This window comes from Thermobia domestica, chromosome 2 (genome assembly GCF_964235325.1).
Source record: "Thermobia domestica chromosome 2, izTheDome1.hap1.1, whole genome shotgun sequence".
Taxonomy (NCBI): Eukaryota; Metazoa; Arthropoda; class Insecta; order Zygentoma; family Lepismatidae; genus Thermobia; species Thermobia domestica.
The window spans coordinates 219,021,128-219,041,712 of record NC_137455.1 but is presented as its reverse complement, the minus strand read 5'-3'; the positions used below and the strand labels follow the sequence as shown (position 1 = coordinate 219,041,712).

Here is a 20,585-nt window from a genome sequence, read left to right as displayed (position 1 = left end):
ATGTTGTAAGGAATGAGAAAGAGATTTATGCTCATATGCGAATGATGCGCTGTGTAGAGAGCGTAGGTTCAGCTAGTCCATATTAAAATGATAAGTGTCTATTAGGGTGTCCCTTATTTTGGGCAATTTCGTGTTGCGATACGCACAGCCCCCAAATGTACTCTATGTGACCATAAACACGCATTAGTGAAATAGCACTTCTCTAGGAGAACGTTAACCCGTGTCGACTTGACGTCAAAATCGTGAAATGGTGTTTCCACATTATAATATAATTTAGAATTTCCAACCGTAATAACGGAGAAACTAAAAGAGACAAAGAAACGAAACTTTGCACAAAGCAACTAGAGAAAGGACGACATATCTTCGTGTATTGACGAACATCACCGGATGAACAGTGTTGCCAACCCAAGACAAAGTTGTATTTTTGTAAGTGGAATGACCTACATTGAATATCATCATGTAACGTCAATCCTGCGGCGAGGACCACCAAAATTATGTATAACGACAATCTCAACATTATATATGACGACACTTATACAAATCCTCTCAGTCATATTTATATTTACAACAAGCTACGAAAATCACATCAAACAGTTTATATGGCATTTAATTTCCTTCTTTTTATCGTGACACACAATTACTAAAATAAATACACACCTTTAAAGATTATACGCATATCCTCCTTTTAAGATGGATCCGGAATTATATCATTTACTTACAATACGTTGTTATGACAACCTGAAGACAAAAACTCATCAAATCACAATCTCTAAATAATAATCTTAGAATCAATTTGATTTTTTAAATTTTCTTCTTCTTCTTCGAATTGGTTAGTGCCTATTTTAAAATCACACATTGCCCGGAAATATAAGAAAACATATTTAAAAATTATACAGGAAATACAAAATATCATTAAATGTTGTCGCCCGAAATATAGGACTTCTTTTATTGAGTTTACAAATAAAAGAAAAGAATCCTGGATTATTAAGTAATATATATTTATCATTCGAGTTTTCGAATGCACCTCGTATTTACAAAAAATACAATTTATATAAATATATATCATATTTATTTTAAGCTTTATCATTGAGTTCATTTATTTACATATTTTAACGATGATAAGGCACATTCGAAATTCGATTTGCAAGTTATTTAATGTTATTTAATTTTAAGTCATTTACGGGTCCATTCAAATGTCTGTTACAAGTTAATAATTATTTACTTGGGCACAATGAAGAAGACTTTGAAAAATATGTATTTATGATATTCATATGGTTGTTCTTTGTATGAGGAAGGATCAAGTACATATATTTTCGAATAAAAATCAATGGTATTCACGATAAAACATGATGATTAACATCATAACAAAAACTAAAGTTACAGTTTGAACAAAAGACACAAATAAGATATTATCGAAATCATGAATGTACAGGATTTAAACAAAAATATGAACGATAAACGGAACCATAACAACACTTACAATAAAGCAAAAATCAATTAAATACGGTTTCCTTGGACGCCGAACTTTAGCGTAAGTTACATGCACAACGAATTCATTCAAGTTGCATTGAAAGTCATAAATCGGAATACAGTCTTGCACGTTATTACTTGTACACTTCTTTGTTTCTTACTTTGAGAATTTGTACTATCTATGGAATTTCTACGAAATCCAATTCGAAGGAAATTAAATTAGTGGTTACATGCTTCTTAAGTGTACGATTACTATTACTGTTGCTACCAAGATTAGGTTCGGTTACACGATTACTATTAATGTTACTAATAAGGTTAGGTTCGGTTATCTTACCGGTAAAATTAAGTTCAGTTCTCATTTCTTTTACTGGTGGCAAAATGACGTGTCTCCTAAGGGATCTGTACTTGTCCTTTACACAATATCTACAGTACTCTGTAATACCACGATTTCTGTTTCTTCTGTAATTAGGTTCGGTTACATTACCCTTACATATGAATTTAACATCCCATGTGATATTTTACATTGGGATCACACTTTAATCTCACATGGACATTTCGAATTTGGTTTCGATTACGGTTAGTTTGGTTCAAATTGGTACTGTATTGGACCATTGATGGATTTTCAAAATTTTGCAATGTCATACTTAGATGACTGAAATCAACGCACTGCACCACATTCGGTAAAAGCACCATCCGATTGTTCACTATTATCATTTTGGTCTTTTCGTTGAGTGAACATTTGAACATCTCCAACTCAATCGACCAAGCATTACAAACATGGGTAGGAAAACACGTTTTCTTTCTGAATTTCGCGAATATTGGAATCAATTTTCTTCCTGCTATATGAACCATGTGTCGAGTACATATCATTGAACAATTCTATTACTATTACTTCATCTCGGGAATTAATATCATGTTGAATATATTGTGAATACATGCAGTCAATAGCATTCACTAGACGAAGATAACAATAATTTTTTCACATATTGATGCAAACTAAAATCTTCATTACACATAGCATCAGTACGGCAATCAAAAACATTCGAGTGGAGAGAGAAGTCGGGATAATCTGATTCAATCAACACTGAAGTATGGTTTTGCAAAAACTCAGTAAATTTCACTAATGCAAACTCAAAATCAGGATTTCCTTTTGTTTCTATGGAAGGTTCAGGTTTATTTGGAGCACACATGTTAACCTGTGATGAAATTTCTTCAGTATTTGACAAATTTTCCTGTAACTTTTTACTTGCATTCGCAACTTCTGTAGAATTTTGCATTTCGGTGAATCTACGTATGATTCGTTCCATTTTATGGTCACTTTGTTCAATTCGTAGGTTTGTCTGGTCAATTTTACTATTGAGTTGTGTCATTTGTTCACTAAAATCCTGCCTTAATTGTCCCATCTGTTGGTTCATTTGTTCCGTCTGTTGATCAATTTTCTGTTAAGTTGCTACGATTGTTCCATTTGTTGTTTAATGAGATCGGCCAGGTCAGAAAAGTTCATTTCCCTGTTGCCATCTGATGCAGATGTATTTCCAATATCAGATAGACTCATTTTGTTATTTCTAAGAAATTTTGTGCCACTCCTTAACAAAGTATACTCCGTTTTGACACCGCTTTTAAAAAAATTACTATGTAGCCTTAAAGTCAATCTGCACACTTGTTTTTTACTGTTTAGGAGATTGTTTACTAAACTTTGTCAAAATCTCCTAAGGTTCTTGGGGGCAAACCACCAAAATTATGTAACGTCAATCCTGCGGCGAGGACCACCAAAATTATGTATAACGAAAACTGCAATATTTTATATGACGGCACTTATACAAATCGCCTCAGTCATATTTATATTTACAACAAATTACGAAAATCGCATAAAACAGTATATGGCATTTAATTTTCCTTCTTTTTATTGTGGCACACAATAACTAAAATAAGTACACACCTTTAAAGATTATACGTATATCCTCCTTTTAAGATGGATCCGGAATTATATCATTTATTTACAATACGTTGTTATGACAACCTAAAGACAAAAACTCATCAAATCACAATCTCTACATAATAATCTTAGAATCAATTTAATTTTTTAAAATATATTTTCTTCTTCTTCTTCGAACTGGTTAATGCCTATTTTAAAATCACATATTGCCCGGAAATATAAGAAAAGATATTTAAAAATTATACAGAAAATACAAGATATCGTTACAATCATTGGAAGCAGCAATGAAAATAAAGACAAAAGAGATTGTAAAGACATATCAGTGTTGCAAACTTTTCGAGAAATAACGTGTAAATGTTGGCGCACACAAAGAGTGAAGTACGTAGTCTTTTTACACCTTAAATCAAATATTGACAAGGTTTGTTTGCGTTGACTCTAAGTCTAGAAGCATCCGTTGAACAGTGTTGCCATCACCAGAAGGAAGAAATTGAGTTTGGAAGAGATACAATACCTCGGAAAAGGTCACTAGTGCTGTATGGTTTAAAACCTATAATGCAAGGCAGAAGAACATGAGGAGTAGCCGTAGTTATGTGAGATTGATAACTCACGCAATGACGGATATATTCTGTATCTTGTTAAAACAGAGAACTAAGGTTTGTAAAAGATGGCAACGCCGCACAGCAGCGGGATTTTTACTCTTGATTTCATCATGATTATCAGCGTCCTCAAAAGCCCACGAGTACATAACCCCTTGCAAATTGAACGCTGTTTTCATATTTTAACCAGGTTCGTGGGATTCCAATTCCGTGTGCAGCGTTGCCACCTTTCAGAAACCATACTTGTCAGCTTTTACAAGATATCATATATCTTGGTCAATTATCGATCTCGCATAACCACGTTCTACTCCTCATGCTCTACCGCCTTGTATTATAGGTTTTAAAGCATATAGCCCTAGTAACCTTTTCCGAGGTATTATTTCTCTTCCAAACTCAATTTCTCCCTTCTGGTGATGGCAACACTGTTCAGCTGATGCTTCTAGACTTAGAGTCAACGCAAACAATTCTTGTCAATATCTGATTTAAGGTGCACAAAACGTTCGTACCTCACTCCCTGTGAGCGCTAACACATATTACACGTTATTTCTCGAAAAGTTTGCAACACTGATCTGTCTTTACAATCTCTTTTGTCTTTGTTTTCATGGCTGCTTCCAACGATGATATTCAATATAGGTCATTCTATTTACAAAAACAAAACTTTGCCTTGGGTTGGCAACACTGTTCATCCGGTGGTGTTCATCAATACACGAACAGATGTCACCCTTTCTCTAGTTGCATCGTTCAAAGTTTCGTTTCTTTGTTTCTTTTAGTTTCTTCATTATCACGGTTAGAATTTCTAAATTATACTATAATGTGGAAACGCCATTTCATGACTTTGTGGTCAAGTCGGCACGGGTTAACGTCCTCGTAGAGAGCTGTTATTTCACTAATGCGTGTTTATGGTCACACAAAATACATTTGGGGGGTGTGCGTATCGCAACACGAAATTACTCAAAATAAGGGACACCCTAGTGCCATCTAATGTGTTAAAATGAAACAAGCACCATATTGAAAATTTATTAAGGGAAAAGGAAGAGTTTTATTCAGTATATCTAAATTTTCAGAATATTTATTTCAAGAGGACTTACTTCAAAAAGTGTGAAAATGGATAGTATATTTGGTTATTTTGTTGCAATAGCAATTGAAATTATGCTATTAATTTGAATTTTGGTCTAAGACAGCATGAATATTTTACGGACGTAACAAATTCGTTTCCATCTTCCAACCTGTACGTACGATAACTTTCTTGGTACATTATTGATGTATTAGAAAATTGTAGCAGGATTCGGTACTTCTCTTATTCTTGTTACATTTGTTAGTACTATAGCCCATGATACTATTATTAGTACACTTTGAACTTCAACTGTGTATGCACAACACCTGATAGCATGATTGAGTACCTGAAATTCAAAATGAAATCCAATCACACCATTGACATAACTACCAAATTTCCATTCTTACATGCGTGGCCTCCATCTATGGTAATTTTCAGAGTTTTTCTGCTATATGTAAGGACATCCGTCATGTCTTTGTTCACGCATTACTAGTCATTGATAAAATTGTAATTAGATTAATTCTCTTACTAATATTTTACCAAATAATTATATATCTTAGAATGGGTTTGCACAATATTTCAAAAACTGGTACCAATTGTATGAAATAGGAAGAATGCTCATTATACGAGTATATAACGTATGGTGAAAAAAAATGTACAAAAGTATAATCCGTTTGCCACACTGAACATCCTCAATTTTGTTGTGTTCTTTGATTGTTAAACAAGAATGATATCTGGACTTCAATGTACAAGCACATTTGCGCCATATCTGCTGGCCAAACGTTGCCAGGGTTTGCAGTGTTGCAAATTATGTGGATTTTTTTCACCATACGTTACATGGATTTATACTGCTAGTAATCATGATAAAGTTCCACGTTATAGTTTAAGAGACTAGTCAACTATTATGCACGGTTAGCGTACGCGCCTTTGGCGTGGGAGGCCCGGGTTCGATTCCCGGTGGGAGCTCATGTGGTTCGGATTCCACGTTAATCAGTAGGTCCACGTCTCATATAGCTGCTGAAAAGGGACGTTAAACTCAAAAAATCAATCAATCAATCAACTATTATGCAACTAAAGGCAAATTTCAAAATCCTGCTAGACTATCAAGTGTTCTTCATTTTGTAAGTGTTGTTAGCCAAACGTAATCTTATATTCGGTTGTGCGCCTTCATGCGGATGATCTTTCAAGTAATGTATAAATGAAAGAATGGTACTAAATAATTTTAAATTAATTATTGGAATTCAGTCTAGCCACGTGTGTTCAGTAATCAACCAATACTTGCAATCAGGAGACTGTGAGACATAAGTGAAGTTTATAGCGATAGTATGGAACTAAACTGCATGTAAATATTTCGAACTTTCATTTGCTTGTTTTATTGTATGTACAGTATATATGACTGGAAACGGTGGGTTCCGTAAGTTCTGACTCTTGTTTGTAAAACTAGGATTGTTTTGTTTATTTTATGCATCACCACGGACTCTCCAATTGATTCTGGATGTCAGATAAAGTAGATATCAGTTATGTTCAATTGGACACTGTTCTTTGTCAAATGTCTCTACCAGCACAACTTTTCAATCATGGTAGACTTCGTAACATTATGAAGTCAGATGTCAAACATGTTACATTGCTGCATATAAAGAAACCAGACAATAAGGTGGCCAAAAACTGTTTTCTCGCTATTAAAGACGTGAGCTTTGATATAATTTCATTCTCATGAACTTTATCAATGTAGATAAAGACATGCTAGGCATATAGTGAACTTCTAAATGCTGTCTCAATTTTATTTAGTATAGAAACTTCTGTTGCTTTGACTGTGTAAATTTCTTATATCTTCACAATTTTCATGCCACCACATACCATATGAAATTTAACATTATATCATATTTTCAAATGTTACAGTAATAAAATAATTGAAATACTATCCATTTTCACAATTTGCTTCTCTTGAAATCATATTCTTAAAATTTTGACATAAATAATACTGGAGTTTTGGCGCAGTACATTTTCACACTGATGGTTGTTTTATTCAAAACTTTAGATAGACACATTTTCCTTTAATATAGATTGTCAAAGAGTTCCCCAAAATATACACAAGCATAATGTCTTCCCACCAGAACTTGTTCCGCTTTTCTATCTCTGCTATTATTGTTTATTCAACGAAAAACAACTCTGTGTGTGATCGCATATTCGTCAGGGGCCAAATGTTCCCTTCGTTGTACCTCCTCTTTGAACCCCTAATTTTAAAAATATTTCAGGATTACTGAAATATGACTGACCCGAGATGATTCAATGTTGAACCTATAATAATATGACAGCCTATAATTTCCTGAAAAGGCTTGTTGAGCAAGTTCCAAAAAAGGTTTTAATTCTTTGCATGGTTAGCAGCAAGTAATTTGGTGTCACAACTAATGTGACTCATTTTAATGGCTAAATGTGACACATTTGATGTATGTCAACTTCTATATTTTCCTCGTTTTCACCTATATATCTAATCAAATCAGTATCTTCATTGTATATACGTCAATTGCTCATCTAAACGAGTTTATTGATAGATGACACGGAGCAAAAATGTTCAACACATTTTGAGTCACAAAATTAAGTGAAAACTAATTGTAGTGGTATTTGAGCTCATTTACTTGATCAGAAAACCTTTTTCTTTGCAGCTATATAGACTTGATTGGTCATAATTCAGGTTTAAGCCCTCTCGCCACAACAAAGCTCGGGTAATAAGGAAGAAGGCTCCGGCTGGATGTTGTTTGCGTTGCTTGGCTTTTGTCTTTGGCCATGTATGATAGCCATGTGACTCATACGTCACGGTCCTACCTATAGTGCTGCCAGAATTTGACCTTTGCTTTTAAGGTGTGAGAGCAACGTAACTGCCGTGATACATCCATTATCAATTATGCTGTTGTTATGCTTCAATACACATTTGAAAGGTCTTGAATTGATCTATAAAAATGGATTTGTATGTATGTATGTATTATTATTATTATTATTATTATTATTATTATTATTATTATTATTATTATTAGTAGTAGTAGTAGTAGTAGTAGTAGTAGTAGTAGTAGTAGTAGTAGTAACATGAACGGTTAAGACGTTATGGGGCGAAAATTTAGAAATGATTGTTATACTAGTCAGCATTTCATGAAGACGCTACATAGGATGATATTAATGGCATTTTAGCGATACTTTGCCAATATGTATTTTTAGAGATAATGAGACCATGCTGAACATTGATCTGTATGTTTCCGATCAATGACTGTTATGGCTGAAATTCAAGATGGTGTCTAAAATGACTGGTTCAAATTTACTTTTTGAAAATAGCTACATATATTGCGGTGTGATATGTGATTTTATATACTTTCGGTGTCACGAAATTCATTTGTGGCTTCCGAATTACAATCCGACCATCAGAAGGTTTTCAAACAACTCTGAAAACCAAGATGGAAACAAAATTCGATTAGAAACTAAAGATGCTATATATTGGAGTGTGAGATATCGTTTCCCGTGTTTTATGGGCCAGGGATCTCACTGCTATTGTTTAATCCTGGGGAGTGCTCAAAGACTAAAGGCGACTCAAAAAAGCCTTAATGTTTGAAACGAATTGCAATCAAAAGCTGTAATAGCACAGTTTCCTTCTGGAAATGAACTGAATCCATCGGTAATGAAGCATATCATTCTTCCCTAGTTCCTCTTCCCTTACATAGGAATTGAGTCTCAGCCAGCTCAAATTTCCAAACTCTTCCCTAACAATACGGACAGGATCCTGTAATGTTTTCATATACCATTTGAAAAATCTTCGGTTAATCTACAAAGATAGCTATCTAGCATTATTTCGTCAGTTTATTAGTTATTGCGGCAGCAATTTGGAAGGGAGTGAAAAACAAGAAATATGCTTTGTACCAATTGTATTTTAATCTCTACGCTGGGCCTCACTGGTACAAAGCAAAGTATAATTTAAGGCAGATTTTTTTACTCTTTGCGTCATATTGTTCCTTGCAATTTGTCCATATGGATCACGACTTTTGCTGACCAGAGGGACTCGTAGTTATCTCCAATTATTTTCCAGCTCCTCCAAACATATTCAACAATTCTCATTCATTTATTGGAGCACGAAAATTCACTAGGAGTTTCGGACCTTCTACCGTCCTTACATGAGCTAACACGGTATGTAGCATTACGAATATTGGTAAAACTGTTTTTATGTAAAACGTGGATGGCAAATCGAGACGAAGATAAAGCGTTTTTGGTTTATTCGAAAGTTTCCGAAGACATTTCTGAAAATAATGAATTATTCTTACAAATTCAGCCCTTCGTCGTTTCAATGTACCATTGCCGTTCCGTGGAGACCACGACTAAGTCCAAGTGGGTCTGTTTACGTAGCAGAACAAATCAATTGAAAATATTCCTAGGAAAAATAATGTTTTCTTACACCACCTGAAGAAAGCTGTCCTCCAATGTTCTTGATAACAAACTATCTTGAATGAAATTATCAGTCTCTGGATCCGTGTGAGTGGAGATTAAAATAAAGTTGCAGATGAGTATAAACCTCTCTTCTCAGCTAACGCCTAGGTCAATGTGAACACGCTAGAAGACCTCATAAATCAAATAGTGGTGCGATTATTGTCGATGAGTAAAATCTTACTTAAATTGTACTTTCCAGCTGTGAGACATAATGATAATTTTAAAATTTAGCGGCGTGGCCCCAAGCGAAGGAAACCACTTTACCCCCGTGGCAGTCAACCTTACTAGGTTAGGAAACAGGTTGACTGCCACGGGGGTAAAGTGGTTTCCTTAGCTTGGGGCCACGCCGCCAAATTTTAAAATTACCATTATTTCTGTGATTTTTGTTTACTTCTATATTGTAAACTCATACTACAAAAAAAATCCACGGGCTACGATCACTTTGCAACTTTCTGAGGCCAAACGAATATTTCAAACCATATTATCAAGTACGAGGTGAGGTATTGATAAAGACCTCAAGGCCTGAAGCAGTTGTACTGAAACCTGAAAACAGGTCTCGTGGCCTACACAAGATATGTATGTGAGACCAGATTTCGTATCTCATGGCAGTCAACCTACCATAGCAAGTAGTCTTTTTCTTTCAAATTTCTGCCACAATAACTCCTAAATCGTTTGTATGACAAAAATGTTAGATATTCTTTCTCATAGTTTGATTCAAAATCTTTCAAATGGTAAATGAACACATTACAAGATTTTACCCATAACTTAAGGAAACACTTTGGGAATTTGGACTAGCGGTAAATCTGTCCCCTGTGTAAGGCAGGAGGAGTCAGGGGAGAGTGATAGGCACCATCAGTGTTGTATTTAGCTCATTCTCAGAAGGAGGTTGTGCTATTATTGTTTTCGATTGCAATTTTGTATTCATAAATTAAGCCACTCTTTGGTAATCATCTCGTATTTTTGGGCATTCTCTGAGTCAGAATCAGAATTTAGGAAAGAGCATGAGACCCTGAAAACTTGGGAAACCAATACCATACATTCTAACCACCAGCACTTCTGACGCTCGTCGAATTTGGACCCATTTTAGCTCTGGTGGTGATTTGAGCCACTTCTGGTGGTCAGATTGCAATTTGGATGTCACAGATGGAGTTCTTGACTCCCTAAAACTTAGGAAATAATATGTCACAATGCAATATTTGTAGCTGTTTTCAAAAACCAAGTTATGCAGTTATTCAAAATCATTTTGGCTGCCAACTTGGACTTCGAACCTAAAGCAAAATTCGACTTGGAATCATTCAGATTAAAGTTCAGTATGCTCTCATTATGACTAAAAGTACATATTAACAAACTGTCGTAAAAGTACCGTTAGTATCATTTTAAAGAACGTTTTCCTGAAATGTTCACTAGTATATCATCCGTTTCCAAACTTTCGCTGATATGACTCATAAACTATTCGTGTTACGAAAAAAAAAAGTGCTTTCAAATAGTGTATTGAAACATTACTATACGATAATGAATATTTGATCATGCAAATTGACCTGTCTCTCAACACGCAGGCCACTCTGATAACGTCACTACAGGAGTTCATGACATGTGTTTAAGTGTCTCATGAATTGATTTTAATTATTATTATTCCTTCATACATACATAACTAATGTGCAAAATGGCTCATCGATGTCCGAAAGTAAAATATTTTGATGATATCTGCATTAACTCCACCGACTACTGGTAATTTTTAAATCAATATACAAAAAACAATGAAACTTTCTACTACGCAAATATCAAGAGTGGCATTATTTGACATACTCTACAATACCACCAAATCAACAGTGTTGCCAACCGAACAATTTTTTAAAAATATTGGAGTACGTAAGCTTATTAAATATTTCAGACATATGCATTAAACAGAGGCTTACAGTAGCACACTTGTTATTCAGTGTCGCAGACTGTAGGCGCTACAGCATCACAAACATCGAAACACAACAGGTTTCTTACAGCGGTAATAACGCGGAACGGACGGGGCAAAGAACTTTATTGAAAATAGGGATGGCCAATTCCGGAATTTTTACTTTCCGGAATCCGGAAAGTAAAATCGGAAAATTCCGGAATTGGAAAAATTCCGGAATTCGGAAAAATTCCGGATTTCGGAAAAATTCCGGAATTCGGAAAAATTCCGGAATTCAGAAAAATTCCGGATTTCGGAAAAATTCCGAAATTCAGAAAAATTCCGGAATTCGGAAAAAATCCGGATTTCGGAAAAATTCCGGAATTCGGAAAAATTCCGGATTTCGGAAAAATTCCGGAATTCAGAAAAATTCCGGAATTCGGAAAAATTCCGGAATTCAGAAAAATTCCGGATTTTAGAAAAAATCCGGAATTCGGAAAAATTCCGGAATTCGGAAAAAATCCGGATTTCGGAAAAATTCCGGAATTCGGAAAAATTATTTTTTCTTTTTGTAATCCTAAGAATTTTGTTCAAACGCAAACGAACAAATTTCCTTTTTGTAATCCTAAGAATGTATGATGCAAGTTAAGCTGAAACTTACATCCTAAAGTATACACTACTGAATCTTCCCATGGTTAATGAGATGTAGTCCAAAAGTACGATGCACTCCTAATATTTAATTTTTGTTTTACTGTGATATTGTCCAGAGGTAATACATATATCACACTGAGATAAACAACTTGACAGAATGAAGATATCATACGTAGTTTTCCAGAAAATCGTGAGAAACGAATTTTTATGAAGTTAAAATATGCGTCGCTTGTTGCCAGTGTGATGCAATTGATAACTTTTATGCTGGAATAGTATTATTATTATTATTATTATTATTATTATTATTATTATTATTATTATTATTATTATTATTAATAATAATAATAATCGTTTGTGTACTGTAAAAGAAAAATATGAACCGTTAAGTAGTAGATTTTATCTGTTGTTTTTTGATATCTTCTAACAGTAATAACAAACTGCTTGTAAATACGCAATGATTATCAAGGACAATGGCATATTAATGTAAGGACTACTCTGCAGACTAGCAATAAACAATAAACAATAACAGATAAACAATAGTTCCAAAAAAAAAGTAACTAACTTGGGCACGTCAGAATGTTTGCGAGAATATAGGGACCCATTGAGACTATACGTGGTGTAATTATTACTCAAAGGGCCGTACAATGGAGGCATTAACGTTAATGTTAATGGTACTAATGAGCACTTACTTGCTCTAACGGTTACCCTCATTTTTGAGATGATTCTTAGAAGTGGGCGTGTTGGCATGCAGTTAGAAGACATATCCATTATTTAAAAAGCACACGTTATCTGTGGAGTGCTAACGATTTGCGTCACTATCGAACACTAACATAGCACTAGCGACGTTTAAAGTCGAAATTGGAGTCTGGCATAAGTGGCTTGTCAACTTCACGGACATTATATTTCCCTTGAATGCGAGAATTTTGCGCCCAGGAAATTTGCGCCCTACCACAAAAATAGGAAAAAATGCGCTCGCAATATATTTGCACTGGGATGTTTGCGCCCTACCGCAAAAAGAGGGGAAAATGCGCCGGCTATATATTTGCACTGGGATGTTAGCGCCCTACAATTCAACTTATTTTTGTACTGTGTAAAGTAACTTCCACTCACACTTGAACTAGGCTTGCCTCTCATCGTCTCAGTGAGTTACTCCATCCGTTATAATATTCCGAACAAATGAAAAAAAATACAATTTTAGTTCACTGAAGGGCAATCCATACAAATACAATTTTTCATTATACTACAAAATTTACAATAAAAGTATAAATGACTGATATATAATTATTTATTAATATAATCAAAGAGTATAATTTAATCTACAAAAGGCTGTTTGGCTCTACCCAGATATCTCTGTTCACAATCCTTGCGAGTTGTTTGGCTTTTTAGGACACAAAATATAGAAAAGAAAATGTAAAGTGAATTTAAAATCAGTTCAGTAATATTATCAAGAAAACTATGTACAGTGTGTTCACTTGCTGGAATTACACTTTAAACACACAATTGCGTTCAGTCGTTCTTTCAGAAAAAATGTTCCGGGGGGCACACTTAGTATTCCGGAGGGGGTCACTGCTGGTACTATTCTATTTATTATTATATTATAAACGTATTATTTTGGTCTCCTCCGAGGGGGCACTTTGAGAGCTCTGGGGAAGCCAGTGTTACTCCAAAATCATCTCTGGAAGAAGCAGTGATTGCGTTGATCCGTTGTGTTCTTTTGGCTTATATTGAAGTTTATTCTCCCCTTATATAGCCACAATGAAAATAAATCACAAATGGCATGGTTGTGGGGGGAGGATTGTTTATGCTGTAATGTCAGCCCTTCCGAGCAAATGCGTAAGCTCGAATAGGTTCTTTTATTTCGCAGGGCTCAAACTTCCCGGTGGAGGTACATTGCAGGCACAATTTTCCTTGTTCTTGAGGTAGGGCGCAAATTTCCCAGACGCAAAATTCTCGACACCGTTCGAATGACCTCGGAAGACTATATCTTTTTAAATACTTTTTTATAATTTTTTACTCGATATATCTTCATAGCTTCTTATTAAAATACTTACTAATATATCCTCATTTTATTGTCCTAACCAATCAATATGGGTATGTTGTCAGTAAAATATTTAGATTGATCGAGCCTCTGGTGTGTAACCACAGTATTTCATATCATCCCTCCATTAGAAATCTTGGCTAAACGAACCAATATATGTTGCCAATAAAATAATTTAGAATGATTGAGCCCCTGGTAAATAACCACAGTATTTCGTGACAGACCCCTCCCCCTTCCTATTACCATATTCTAGCTACGTGCCTAACTCAGCTAATTCTCTACATTCTTTACCAAGCACACATTTTCTAAAGCGGAAAATGCTCTCTAAATACCTAAGCTCATTATTTTCAGCAGATGCACAAATTGGGTAACATTCTATCTACATGAATGTTATATATGTCGATTACTGGAAACCGTTTCTCGCTATCTATTACCATATTTACTATATAATGATTAACGTTAAAACCGGAAATGGTTGATTTGTACCGCTTCCGGTTTGAATATTACATTCATCAGGGAACTCGATTCTTAACTATTGACTCTGTACATCGTGGCCAAAATTGATGGTAATCCATCAGATAGTACTTGAGACTGTTTGTTTCACTGACGGACAGAATGAATATATGGCTATAGAGTTTTGATAAACTAAATTCGTTAATGAGTGATGATGGAACAAATATAAGAAAGGGAACCAAGAGTAGGCCTACCACCGGAAAAATTTTCGAACACAAAATTAGCCATCGAAAACCCACATGTCCTGGGTTAGAATACCATAGATGAAAACTCTACCACTGAGTCATCAATCACCCGCTTATTAGTTTTATTAATTATTATATTAATATAAATTAATGAATGCCTGCTTATGTTAATTATTGAACAATTACATTGTATACTTCGTAAAGTCAAAAATTATAAATTTGTATTTACTGTACATACAGTGAGCGCAAAAAGTGTTCGTACACCTATGCTATTGAAACGAGAATGCTTGCGAAAAAGAAACAGAAAATTTAAGAAGTGTAGTAACACACACAATATGAATAATGAAAACTAAGCTTTATGAATATACCAATAAAGAACAAAAAGACAAGGTTAATGGTCAGAAAGTAAATAAATTCCGTAGAAAGTGTATAGAGTAGACGCAAAAAGAGATCGTACACCTGACGTACGAATACGAAACAAAGATACCACAACTGGGGTTCACTAGTATTCACCTGATTATACACCTCTGTTTATAGCATGACGAATAACAGAATGAGTTTAGTTGTGAATAGGAGTGAAAAAACTGCACGGTGGGCTGTAAAACTGGGAAGCAACCGAACAGAAACAAATGAGGAGACAAGAAAAGTAATTATTAAATTGCATAAGAAGGGTAAATCTTTGAGAAAGATAGCAAACCTTGCAGACAGACCTCGTTCAACAGTACAAACAATAATTGCGATGTATAATGTTTCTATCACTGTGCGAAAAAAAAAAAAAAAAAAAAAAAACTGGAAGACCAAGAGTGTTGAGTGAACAAGATAAACGTTACATTATTAGGGAAAGAAAAAAGTTTCCGAAAAGTAGTGCTGTGCAATTGGCAACGGATCTGGAAACACGCGGTGTTAAAGTATCAGCCAGTACAGTGCGGAATATTTGTAGGGTATCATGCTCGGATAGCCAGGAAAATGTTATGGGTGAACAAGACAAATCGTATAAAGAGACTAAAGTTTGAAAAAGAGTATAAAGATAAGGGATCAGGCTTCTTTCTGGAATAGGGTCATATTTTCGGACGAAAGTAAATGTAATCTTATCGAATCCAATGGGAGGCGTATGGTATGACGCAAGGTGAATACAGAGATGAATCCTCAAAATCTCGTCCCTAAAGTAAGACACGGAGGAGGGTCCGTGCTCGTCTGGGGTTGTATGAGTGCCTCAGGAGTGGGTCGTCTCCACTTTATCGATGGAGTGATGATCCACAAAGTGTATATTAACATATTAAAGGAAAATCTCCATACTAGTGCGCAGAAAACAATTTATTGTTCAGCAAGGCAACAACTCCAAACATACAGTGGAAAATACTCGATTGTGGCTACTCTATAATACCTTGAAACAGCTTCGCACACCTCCCCAATCCCCAGACATGAACCCCATAGAACATCTATGGTCTGTTCTGGTGACAAGAATCAGAAGGCACAGCTTCTCTACTAAAGAAGGCCTGAGAAAAGCTATTCAAGAAGAATGGGACATAATCAGTCCCGAAGCTACTAACTAACTAACTAACTCTATGGCCTATGGAACCCGGAGGTTCAATGCCGCGTTCACAAAAGCTCTCCACTGACTTCTATAGTCCCGAAGCTACAGAACTACGAACTACTACAGGTGAAATCAATGCCACGAAGACTACAGACAATCATTAACGCACAGGGTAATCCCACAAAATAATAAATAACGTAATATACTTTATAAGCATTAATTCAATCATAAGTGTACGGTGACTTTTTGCGTTTACAAAAAAGGAATTCTCTCTTTTCTTCTGAGCAAAACATGAATTGTCTTTGTTTGGCCTTTCTCTTGTATATAGAAATAAAATGTATGAATGTGTAGTCTTAATTCTGGTTATATATATATTTTCCACCTCCCGTTCTCATGCTAGCTGTTTTCAATATAAAGTATGCACGGTGTACGAACACTTTCTGCGCTCACTGTAGGTATGTTGACAATAAGCGAATGTTATTAGAATATTTGTTGAGATTTCTTTTCCTTCACTGCCTTTCGCCTGATTAAAAAGTAGTTTGCAGTGCTTTGGAGCAGCTGCAGGTGGGAACGCGATAATGTTTGAGACATACCGGCGACTTTTTTGTGTGTGAAAATAAGACCTTCTCATAAAGCAGTAAATAACTGCAGTAGCAATTGTCTACGTAAGTGATAAAGACATATCCAACTACAAGAAACTAATACAGTATATATATTCATTATTGTGTTTCTCTTTTAACAGCTACTAGCTAGGGATGGCCAATTCCAGAATTTTTACTTTCCGGAATCCGGAAAGTAAAATCAGAAAAATTCCGGATCTCGGAAAAATTCCGATTTTTTCTAAATTCCGGATTTTTTCCGAATGTCGGAATTTTTCTGAATTCCGGAATTTTTCCGAAATCCGGAATTTTTCCGAAATCCGGAATTTTTCTGAATTCCGGAATTTTTCCGAATTCCGGAATTTTTCCGAATTCCGGAATTTTTCCGAAATCCGGAATTTTTCCGAATTCCGGAAAGTAAATTTTCCGATTCCGGAAAACAAAATTTCCGGAATCCGGATTCCGGAAAATTTTGGCCATCCCTAATTGAAAACTTAACTTCAAACGACTTATTCTCAAAGAACTGTTTCCAACCAGTATCATACAATAGATCTCTATTATTCCATAGAAACATGTTAAATTCATATATAAATAAATATTTTAGACGAAACTACGCAATGTGCACATACCGGATTAAAGATTAATTTTCAAAACCCGTGTCAGTTTTCTCCCTACATATATTCTTACATTCATTTTTTCATGGAATAGTTGTGCTTAATTCTTACAACAAATAAGTCACTCGCTCAGTAATTTTCCGTTTCTACTAACAAAGATATACATAACTTAAAAACCAATATTGTTAATTCAGCATATAACATGATCTTGATCACATGCTTTATATCTTTATAGCTTTTAAAATGACTGCGTTTATACGTATAAATTTACTTGAAACTTGCAGAAAAAAAGTGTTTCACTGCTTATCTGTCAATCGTTACGCATCTATTTTGTCAGTATAATGAATTACAAGCCATTATTCCACCAGAAAACTATGACTATAGAATAGTTTAAATGAAACATCAGTTAGACATCACTCTCGTATTTCTATTTGTCAATAACATTAACATTCGTTCGTAGTAAGATTCCAGTATGGCACTTTTACTGGAACTTTCATCTTTGCTAGAGAAAATGCCGAAATGCTTGTGTATCTACTAGAGTGACTGCGGGTTCAATGCTCGACGACATCACCTCCTGCATTGACCATCTCTCAAAGAGATTACCCGATTTCAGACTGTTAGCAGACATACAAAACCCTCCAGCGGAAACAATCCTCACAAACTATCAAAAATTCGTTTCTGTGTTAAGTGAAGTAGACTGACCAGTAAATTACTGTAAGCGTTACTCCCAAGATTTAAATACATTTTAAGGAAAAATACACAAATCATGTGAATAAAAACATGCTATATGGTATTACACACCTAATGCCTTTGGCTCTTCCTCTTTTGTTCCCGTGTTATATATAATGTGTCTGTTCTCGTTAAGGACGGAAATTACACTAACAAGGCTCTAATAAGATATTCAAGTTCTGCTGCCGTAGTAGCGATGAAACTCAACACTAATGTGCGAACAAACTTTGATCGTCCTTACGATAGTTTTGGTTTATTTAGTAATTTTAAATAAGTATATTTTAGTTTAATGAATATGACATATAAACCTCCCGTAAACTCTGATTCTGACATAGGAGCAAGAACCAAGGAGCTTTGCTTATCCTCTCCCTAACTCGTAGCGAGGGAGGATAACAAAATCGTTATTTACAATGTATAAATATCTGGCATTATATAATGTGATAGGATGATGTTTGTAAAAGTTGAAAGAAAAAAGTTATACTCAGTCTTATAGGATTCAACAGGTAACACTCCAAATATATTTGATTTTTTTTAAAGAATGTTTTGTGCTGAACACCAGTAGTATATTGATAACATTGACTTCAATAAATAATGTGAAATACATATCTAGCCTCCGTTCATTTATTTGATAGAAGAATACTTTCATCGCCCTTTACCAAAATATGCCTTTGTTGCTTTATATTTAAGATATAAACTATATTTTTATCTAAATGTTATACTTAAAAGCAGAATGAAAAGCGTTGTTTTTTCATTCTTACACTTTAAAAATACCCATCGTATCTCAGGTTATTTGTCTCACCTGAAAGCTACAGTATAAAATGAGTATGCATTAAATATCAATGTATATTTACTTCATGGTAAGCGAATTTTTATGTTTGTTTCTCTTTTTTACAGGAACATCTGTGGATAATCATGATTACGACCAATTGCGATCTGGAGCTTATTTACATTCCTGTTAACTCTGAGAACTGTCCATTATTTTCTGTGACGCATTTCTAATTTAAAAACATCACAGAAAATTTATAATATATGTGCAATTCTACAACAATGGAGAAGCCTACTGCGTGCCAGTGCAATGAAAAATTATCGCAAACATCATACATGTAATAATTATGAATGAGATCTTATAATAATAAAAAAGCGTTATTGTATATTCTTGCACTGTACAGTGTTGTTTATTTTACAAACGAAGGAAAGAAATGAAAATTATAAGTGCCAATAACTTGGTCACTCTGTGGTCTATATTTCTCAATAAATATTACGAAACTACTATTTTCCGTGTAATTATTCTTTTACCACTCTAATGTACTATATTTTGTTGAAATATTAGTGTATGGAATACGCCGGTGAAATGTGGAAACAAATACGTAGCTATATACTCGTTATTTTAAGTACTGAAAATTTAAAACTTCGGGTCATTTGCACTATAACACAAAATTAAATGAATCAAAATTGGTTTAAACTCAATAGAATGTAAAAATATTATCCGTCTTATAACATACAATATTCCTGTAAGCAGTCTTCTTAACTATGTTGCCAGAAGAAGTACATTTAGTTGAAAAATAATTTAAAACAGATATATATATATATATATATATATATATATATATATATATATATATTCAAAAGCGTTGCTATTAATGTGCAGTAAGATTGTTATAATAAACCAGCATGACTTGCCAAAGAAACGTAAATAAATAACAGGTAAATAGTACATCAACATCAATAGGAAACAGATCCTCGTTTTTCTGTTATGAATATTATACAGTATATTAGCACTACTACTAATTTTAGTGGTGTAACACTATTATTCTTATTAACACCTAATATCGATTTGAACTACCTAAACCACACAAAACATCTTTCAACTCTACCTGCAGAGTACGCTTTGAGTTCTTTTGGGTTATTCGCTGATACTTTATCGATAATTTTGTATTTCATTTTCATTAGTTTGAATGCTTTTTTAAAAAAAGATAGTTGACACAGCGATAAGTACCTGGTTAGTATCACAAATAATCTTTATTCAAAAGTCTGTCATTCATTATTAAATTCAATACAATCATAAAGACTATTGCATGTTATTAATAAATGAAGGTTAAAATACTATTTTTAAATTAGTTCTTTTTCTGTGTCTTTGAATGTTGTACCCAAAGGCAAAATCTAGCTGATTTACCTACGCAAATGTGATTAAACTAGGCCATTGAACTACAAAACAGTCTGTAACAAAAAAAAAATAATAATAATAAAAAAAAATAACATAATGAAAGATTGCTGTTAATACTTTTGTTTTACATTTAAGATTGTTGAACCACGTTTG

The 20,585-nt window shown here is 34.3% G+C and overlaps 1 protein-coding gene across 1 annotated transcript in view; it reads left to right on the top strand.

The window, feature by feature from the left end:
* LOC145678378 (limbic system-associated membrane protein-like) overlaps positions 1-19,540 on the top strand; it is an 869,469-nt gene extending 849,929 nt beyond the window's left edge. The window contains exon 7 of the mRNA XM_081748453.1: positions 19,163-19,540. The gene's annotated coding sequence lies outside the window, so the exon portion shown is untranslated. The remainder of the gene's footprint in view (positions 1-19,162) is intronic.
* The last annotated feature ends 1,045 nt before the right edge of the window (positions 19,541-20,585 follow it).